The following is a 9,702-nucleotide window of genomic DNA, read 5'->3' on the forward strand; positions in this document are numbered from 1 at the left end:
CTGTATTAATAAAGAAATATACTTACATTTCACTAACTGACTATACTACATCTGACTATCTTTACAAAATAAAAAAACATAATTCATAAGAAAAAACTAAACTAGAAAAGCTAAAACACAACTTAATTACCTCGAGTTTCCAAAGGCAACTGGTCATTGACAAACTACAATCAAACGAACTCTAGCAAAATCATGTCCAAAAATATCATGAATACAAAGGTACATAGTGAGAGAACAACAACATAGTGGGAGAACTAATAGCTTATAGCCAGCATCCTTCATATTGATGGTTTAATATCCCAACATATCATATATTAGTTCAAGTACTGAGGATGCTTCTTATCTTTAGATACAAAACAGAGTGGATATCCAGAAGTATCAATCCAACTACACCCAACCTCCTTTGACAATCCCATTACGCGCATTCTTCTTCTGACGTTATCTACACACTGCCAGTTTCCTTCCTCTGCATATATATTTGAAAGCAGAACATGATGGCCAGAAATTCCGTCACTCCCCTCTAATTCAAGCAGCTTACTGGAAACAATTTTCCCCAATTCAAAATTTACATGCACTCTGCAGGCCGCAAGGAGTGATCCCCATTTTCCTAAGACATTATCCACAACACTCAACAGTTCAGAAAAATTATGAGCTTCATCCAACCATCAAACTCTCCCTAAAATGTCAACCACACACGCATAGTGTTCTGCTGATGGCTGAATCCCGTATTCTTCACCCATCAGCTCAAATATTTAAAGCCTGTATCAACCAATCCGGTGTAGCTGCAAGTTTACAGGACAGCTACAGAGGTAATAGCATCTGGTTCTAAACCATTCTGCCGCAAAGAGTAGAACAGTGTTAGAGCTTTCCTACCCATCCCAAGAAGACCATATCCCAAACTCATAATCAATTATTCCTGATTTTGATTACATGTCTACCATAGCAGAAACAAGTTAAGCACTGTTCTCAAACAAATTGCGAATTGCAAACAATGTAGCTGCTAGCCTATTGCTATACTTCCTGATTGGCTGCATGGAGGATTGATGCTAACGTCACAGCATTTGGCTTCAAATTCTGCTCTAGCATCTCCTTGAAGACAACAAAGGATTGTTTAATTAATCCATTTTGAGTGTTTCCAGTAATCATAGCATTCCACGTGGCTTGATCTTTATCATTTGTGAAGTTCGACTGGAATATAGCTCGTGCTTCCCTAATCATATTACATTTGGCATACATGTCTATTGTGCCTCAGAAGATAAGCATGGGTCTGTTAACCAATTTCCCTGTCCCTAAGATTTGATGCCGCAGAAAGCAGGATGCAATTGTTATATCATCAATTGCAACCCCAAGATTTTGCATCTCATATGCAAGCATCAAAGCCTCTTTATCCAGTCCGTTCTGTACCAAATCAGCAACTCTAACATCCCCTATTTCTGATACAGCAGGAAAAACATCTAACAACAATTGGCTTAATACCTAATCTCATCATCATAACAAAACACCTCACTGCTTCCGAAAACCTCTTCCTTTTCACATACCATCAAAAATTAGTAATCCACGCAACAACATTTCTTTTATGCATAGTTCTAAACACCCTTTAAACTAAACCACAATCAGAACCATTATCCAATGTAAGACAAGTAGCAGAGTACATATTCAACAAAGAATTACCAACAATCCTACTAGTATGAATCCCAGAACGCAGAATGTGGCAATGCACAGCTTTACCTACAAGAATCCCTTTGGAATCCGCGCAAGCCTTGAGAACAGAGGAATAAGTATATTGATCATTTAACGGATGAACCCACATGTTTCAGTCGAGCATAGTATGAAATGGCTTCATGGGGCATGTCATTACAGATAAACCCAATTATTGTTGTGTTCCAAAGGAGAGTTGATGGTTGAGGAATTGTATCGAACAGTTGGCGGGCGAGATGGGGTTGGCCTTGTCTGCTCGATTGCTTAAACGAAAGCGAATTGTTCTGGGTTTTTGAGTCTGTAAGAGTGCATTCATGGTCGATGAGGGGGTAGAGAAGAGTAATTTGGGAGATGGGTTAAGCACAAAAATGGAGACTGAGAAAGTTAGAAAATTGAGGAGGAGGTGACAATTGTCTTCAAATTAAAATTGGTGAAAAAAAAAGGTTTGATTAAAGTTAAATTCCTTTTTAATTAGTGATTAAGTTAAATTGGGATCTAAAATATAATATTTAAAAATTTTAAATTTTTAAAGTATTTAAAATAAATTCAATTTCTCATTGTATTTCTTTTTCCCTTATATTGTTGCGACAAGTTAGGGATTGTCTCTTCATCTTTGTTTGTCTTCTTAGTTTGTCGTCTGTCATCTTCGTCTTTGTTTGTCATTTTTTTCGTCATTTTTGTAATCTACCTCTAAGGTAACACTCTTTTCTTTTCTTTCATTGTTAGGATTTTAAGAGTGTAAAGGTTGAAGATTGATTGGATTGTTATTGTGTATGATTCTTTTTGTTATTTTTGTCCAAATTATCACTTGCATTGTTGAAAAGATTTCAAAAGTTTATTGAGAATTCTCTATCTGAAAATGTTCGTGATGCTGAATCTTAGTTTAGAGAAATTAGAGAGTGAAATTGTTGTTGCTTTTCTGTTTTTGTTGTAGCCTTTTCAACAAGTGTTTTCTTTGCTTAATTAATTGTTGTTAATTGTTGAAGTTGTTACAACAATTGCTAAAACAATTAAATAACTGTATATAATAATCTTTAAATGCAATAATTGTTTTATCGCATTTTTATTATAATTATTATTTTACATGTATATTGTGCATTCATGGATAACTCAACACATTTAGTGAAATGAAAATGAAATTTTTCACTAAGTTTATGCCTAAGATATTAACCGAGGATGATAAGATGAATAGCCTGAGATGGATTTGAATGGTGTTGTTGCTATAAAAAGAAACATCATAATTGATGAGCATAAGCTTGGTGTAGGAGGTGGAGGAGCATCTTCTCCAATTGTTGAGAGAGTTTTTAGTTGTGTTGGTGATGAAGGAAGAGGAGAATTTACTCCAAATATTGATAGATGTACCGTTGGTGTTGATTTCGAAAGAGGAGAAGACTTCGATGATATTAGTGGTGGTTTTGGAGTAGGAACATCTTCTCTGATAGATGAGAATGTTCCTTGTCTTCAAGAAACTCCATGCACTAAGGAAACGATAGATTCATTGAATGTAAGGTAGAGTCTTTAGAGAAAATTATCGTCACCATGAATGTTAAGACTGGGTCTTTAGAGAAAGTTATAGTCACCATGAAGTCTAAGAGAGGTATTAGGACTTCATCAAAGATCTCTCATCTATATACTCCCGACTATGTTAAAAGAACAAAGAGACAAAATTCGGAAGCCTTGTCAAGTGCTAGAAAAAGAAAAAGGAAAAAGTGAATGAGATCATTGTCGAAAAAGAATTGGTGTCCGGAGATGGTGAAGGTAAAATTATTTTCTAATCATCTTTCTAAGATTTGTCTTGTTTATATATACACTAGTCTCCGGGCACGTACGTTGCACGTGTATCCCAAATAAAAATCAATAAAAAAAATAAATGAAAAAGTATATAATAAACTATTAGGAGAATTATGATGTTTTTTTTCGAGTGTTCTCTCAATATTTTCGATCTACTGCACATTAGATAAGTCTCCAAAGCTTATCCATTTATAAGCAATTAAATATACAGACAGTCATCAACAAGTAAAATTTCCAAGAAAGACACATCAAGTTAAAGAATTAAAAAGGGAAAATGCGACGTTACTTAAAGCCATCTTGTATCCTTCATGTGTGTCGTTACAAATGTAACTACTTCCTTAAAAACTTTCAGATATACCCAGACTTATATTTACAGGCTTACAACTACTATCCATCAATGTTAGAGAAGACTTGAAATTGCTACATTTGTTGAAGAAAATGTGATATATTTTGCTAGCAAAGAGCTGCAATTTCAATTTATTATTAATAGTTTAAAAGTTTAAACATGGTTTCTTTTCTGAGGGAAGCTATGCGTAGAGAGTTTCAAAGAGAGTTGATCATCATTCAGCATCAAACCATATGTGTACAACAACATTCAATTTTTGATATGTGTGATTATACTTTTCAAGCTATTTATTTTACCTATTAAAAAATTAGAAAGTTATCATTCAAATGAAGTTAGCAGATCAAGTGGAAAAATCTAGACTTAATAAGATTGTACCTGAAAATTAGAAGACATTTTTGTACCCACTTAACAATGGAAGCTTGTGTTGAATGACGAATATTGAGTATGTTTATATAGTGTAGTCTTGAAGATTTGTTGATAAAAGCTCTTTGATATTCCTCAATTACTTAATTTGATCCCTTTCAACTTCTCATAATTAGCAAAATACGTTTCAACTTCTATATTAATTGAAACTTTATTAGTGTTCATCCTATTTGGTTGTTTCACACATAGTAATTGAATAGACTGCTCAACTTGTCATTTTGCTCCTCTATTATGTAATTCAATATTACTATTAAATTAGATATTTAATTTATATTTGGGTAAAGTATTTTATTACTTTTTAATTTAGTATAGGGGTAAAATAGTAATTCAACTTTACACTTTAGAGCTTCATGCTTATAATAATATATGATATATATTCTATTTTTACATGTGAATTTTTTTAATATCACATTTGATTCCAATTCCATAGGAGTTTGAAAGAGTGATGAAGAAGGGGCTACTTGTGAATATGCATTTTTATCACTATTTTGCTGCACTTTTAATTCACATTTATTGTACATTAGTGAATATGGTATTTTGAATTTTATGAATTGAAGGAGCTCTTGTTGATATGCATTTTTATCACTATTTTGCTACAATTTTAATTCACTTTTATTGTACATTAGTGAATATGGTATTTTGAATTTGATGGATTGAAAGGGCTGCTTATGTATATGCATTTTTACCACTATTTTGCTACAACTTCTAATTCACTTTTGTTGTATATTAGTGAATATGATATTTTGAATTGTACATCGTGATGTTGTTAGTGAACTAGTTGCAGCTGAGGATTTGACTCATCCAATTGTCGAAATTCTCTATAGCAATTAAACAATTTGTTGCTTCTTTTTTTTTTTTACAGCAATTACTGAAATTTTCCACAACAATTAAGCAAATTGTTATACTTTTCATAGCAATTGCTACAATTCTCTACAACAATTAAACGAGTTGTTGTATTGTTTTACAACAATTGCTTAAATTTCTACAACAAACACGAAATTATTGTACTTCTCAGAGCAGTGTATGAACTTTTCTAATGCAAGTAAGAAAGTTGTTGTACTTTATATGGCAACTAATTAATAACCTCAACCCCCTCTGAATTAATTTGTTGTTGAAATGGCTCATGGGATCATTTCACTTTTAATCAAAGATTCTGTATTCAAGCCACATGAATAAAACAAGAAAAAAATTGATAGCGTGTTCCTAAACCTTGAACCACACCAGAAATATCATTTTTTTCGTAGTTTCACGCCTCAGCTATCAATACATGTGGAGTATCAACATATTTGTGGAGAATCAACACATTGTGACACAAAACATAATATTGAAATAAACCACCATAGTATCAAATCATGAGTATGTCAAACATTCAACAAAATCATTCATGAACAGAGACTGGGAACTTGGCTAACAAAACAAACAAACCAAAAGAAATGCTCATGTTCCCAAACAGACATTCACATCAAAACACAATGTTATATTACTGCTACTACTGCTCCACATTTGTTTCCATCTATTCAACTTCAACTTCAAATACATTTCCGCTCCAAAGATCACGATAGATTACTTCTACTTTAGGTGATAGATGCCAAAATTTTGATACCTTAGCAAGTATCTTTGATCTTCTTTTGGGACGTGAATATGAATCGATAGTCACTCTCACCAACACTGGGGACTTGGCAAACAAAAGCTTAACAAACTGCATCTGTGGCGCTCTCCCGTAGAAGTCTTCTAGCTTAACTTCCCTGAGGTGATTAAATGTGACATCGGAGAAACGTTCAAGTTCAAGAAATTCTGCAGTACCTTCATCATCTTCAGTGAAAAGCTAAGAAAAATAACAAGAAGTTAACTCCCAGGTTATTGAGTATCTAAGATCACGTTTTAAAAAAGAAGCCACTATCAACATAATACCCAATGAAATCCCACAAGTGGAGTTTGGGGAGGGTAGAATGTACACAGACGTTACCACTATCTCAAATGCAACAAATCCAGTTACAAAGAAGACAGTGACGAACCTTTAGTTCAAGATATTCCAAGTATGAGAAGCTTCTTATCAACGAAAAACAGCATAATGTATCATATATATCCTCCAGCACAATATCACGCACATAAAACCGTTTGACTCGGCTATGATCAAAAGGAAGTCTTGTTGGTGCTTCATCTGGTTTTGCAAATTCAAACTACAAAAAAAAGCACTTTCCACATTATTCAACCCAAGAGAATCTCCATGTATGAAAATGTAAAACACTTCAAAGTCATAAAGCAACATCTACCAGTTCAAAACAGAAGTGGACGTGGAGGTGCTCGAGAGCAAAACAAGACTCAAAAAACTTCACAAAATATAAATTTTGTGCCTCCAGAGAAGAACCCTCATATAAGTTCAGAGATACTTTTGTCAAAAGAGGGACGTTCGTTAGACTGATAAAACTTATACAGCCTGAGAAATCAAAGGATTTCAGCTTAGAGGCATTAATTTCTATTATATCTGAAATTGGAACTTCTGAAAATTCCAGCACTAACTTCTCAAGCAACGAGCAATGAGATATCAAACTTCCGAGCAATTCAAAAGAGATTGTGACGTTACATAGTTCCAAGGTGATTAACTTATCAAATCCTTGAAAGCTCGAGGGAGGACGTATAAAACAATTTCCAAGAGTTCCTCAGCTGCGAACATGTGAAAAGTGAAGACAATTTGTATGCTTCATCTTCATTCCATGGAAGGTGAAAAACAAGATGTTGAATGCCATTCATCGAGAGGAAATATATGAAGAAATCAATCTCAGGACAGCTTCTCAACCCGGTAATGTCGAGGGTAAACTTAGTAATGGGTCCTTTATGAAGGGTTAAAAGCTGGTAGACAATCTTCGAAAATTTAACAGTAGGATCTAGTAAATCCTCCTCTGTACTCCAATGAGATTGATCAATCGTCAATTCTGTAAGTCTGCGCCAATGGTACCTCCATTTCTTCGACAAGATGCTTGTCCTCACAGCTTCTTTACAAGGCAAACATATCAGAATAACATCGATTATGTTATCGGGAAGGTTACTAAGGATGTCAGGAGGTAAACTTCGACAACGCCTTCTTCCCTTAATAGGCATCCTAATAATCACCAAGAAGCTGTAGAAAATAAGCGAAGTAAGTAATCTCCAAATTATCAGAACAGAACTATTTTCACATTCCACATAAGAAATAAAGGTGTATTCGAGCTGAAATCATACTGTATGTTGTATGATTCATACAACTACTTCCTCTTAATATCTATGTTATACTGATTCTAATGTGGCTTGCCATAATAACATCGATATGCACCAACAAACAAATCCATGTATAGTTGCACTCTTACAAGTTATGTTACTTGGACTCCCAAAAACGATGTCGCACCATGTCGAATCTACCAAAAATGTACTCCTACCGCTTCGATTTGTTTGTCTTGTTCTGACTTGGCACGGTATACAAGAAAGAACAGAGAACTTTTGCAAATATATGTAAAATGTACCAAAATGTCCTTTTACTTGTGGTTTTAAATATGTCATCAAAGAGTAGTCAAATAAGGAAAAAGACATTTCTTTTTTCTAAACGAACTACAAATGTAAGTAATACAAACAAATCTAAGTAGAGTGAGTACTACTTTATACTTGTTATTTCATAAAATCAGAAAGTAGGATTTGAGGGGGGGCTAGAGTTATATGTAGACCTTATGACCTTAACCCTACCTCAGAGGTTGGTAAAGAGTTTATTTCCGATAGTCATCAACTCAAGAACATATTTTAAGAGTGAGCAACATAAACACCTTACATTAATACTCCACAAATACATTTCTGAGTTCAAAAGAGTAGAAACCTAGAATCACATTATATGTTAGCTTGTTCTATTTCTTCTACTAAGCTCTTATAGAGAAACAATAATAAGGTTATTTAAATTCATAAAAATAAGCATAAGAAGCTATATAAATGCAGAAAACACAAGAATCTTGAAAAATAATAAAAAATTTACCCTTTTGGAGTATCTTGAATCTCAATCGCCAGAGGGAGAAGTGAATTGGGAAAAACAACATAGAGAGAAGTTGGGCCTTGTCCATCTATATACTATTTAGGTGTCGTTTGGACTTTATTGATTTGAAATAAAACTTATTGAAAGTTGTTATTTGTCATGACATATAATTTTTACTCTCCGTGTTCTTTTTTAGATGTATTTTTTTTATAAATAATTAGTGTATTTAGCCGCACCTCGTGCAGTTACGAAATGAATTAAAAAAAAATTTAATACTAAATCATAAAAGATAAGGTTATGAAAAATCAATTAAATATATTTATATTTTGTAACAATAGTTATTTCAAGTCATTTATAAGGTACACACTCTTTAATTGAACCTTTTTAGTTTTTTATATCAATTTTTTTTTTAATTCGAACTTCTTCCTCCTCTTTATTATAACTTCTTCACTACATACTTTCTAGTATTTATATTTCACCAACCTAAAAAATTATCATATCAAAATTACTAAAAAAATGTTAATTAAAATTTTAAAAAACAAAATAATGTTAAAAAGAAAATACATTTAAAAATACAAAAAAAATAAGAGAAAAAAAAGAATTAGCTAGACAAAAAATATTGAAAAAAAATGGCATACACAAATTCCTAATTCTTCTAGTTTTGTTTAGCTTATATAAAAAAAATATTAAGAGTATATTTCATATTGCAAATTAATACTTATATTCAATATATACATTCCTAAGAATATTAAGAGGATTAAGGATGTGACTTTAATATTTTTGACATTTGTATGCTATGACACATAATAATGAATATTAATCATATAAAATGATAAGACAATCCGAAATAAAGTTATTGAGACATTTATTTTTATAATAAGTTCAATAATAAGTAGGAAGAAAAACAAAACAAAAAAAATCACCAAAGTATAGAGAGGAAGTACCACACTATTCTAGTCCAACAATTATTATTTTCTAGGAAAATCAACACATTATTTTAGAAGAAAAAGTTAACATTTACTCGGTATAAAAAAGAATTATATATGTAACGATTCAAACTTTATCGAACAATATTGTTCTTGGAAAATACATACCTTTTATTTGAAAAATAACTAATTACCACCACAAAATTTCTTCTTCATTTTATCAAACTTGTACAAAATTAATCTGACACTGTCATAAAAAACTCGTCCTTGTGTTTGGCTACTATGACAAAAAAAGAAATTATGTAAAACATATTTATTATCTTCATGAACATGGTAGCCATGCATATTTCCGCATCACTTTTTCTATATTCTCTCTCTTAGTTATTAAATACATGATCAATGAAGAAAAAGAAGAAAAAGAAGAAAAAATAAACAAAAAAGAAAAAATGAAGGAAACATGAAAATAAATATCAACACAACTCCATATATAATTGTTATTTATAGATCGTTTGAGACCTAAGAATTAG

At 32.3% G+C, this 9,702-nt stretch overlaps 1 protein-coding gene across 9 annotated transcripts in view; it reads right to left on the reverse strand.

Moving 5' to 3' along the window:
- LOC101265091 (uncharacterized) overlaps nt 1–8,407 on the reverse strand; it is a 28,096-nt gene extending 19,689 nt beyond the window's left edge. For all 9 annotated transcript variants that reach the window (XR_011212406.1, XR_011212408.1, XR_011212411.1 and 6 more), the window contains exons 1-4: nt 8,253–8,407; nt 6,532–7,376; nt 6,274–6,438; nt 131–6,083 (exon numbers count right to left, since the gene is read on the reverse strand). The gene's annotated coding sequence lies outside the window, so the exon portion shown is untranslated. The remainder of the gene's footprint in view (nt 1–130; nt 6,084–6,273; nt 6,439–6,531; nt 7,377–8,252) is intronic.
- Nucleotides 8,408–9,702: the final 1,295 nt, after the last annotated feature.

Source organism: Solanum lycopersicum, chromosome 11, assembly GCF_036512215.1.
Source record: "Solanum lycopersicum chromosome 11, SLM_r2.1".
In the NCBI taxonomy this organism is placed as follows: domain Eukaryota; kingdom Viridiplantae; phylum Streptophyta; class Magnoliopsida; order Solanales; family Solanaceae; genus Solanum; species Solanum lycopersicum.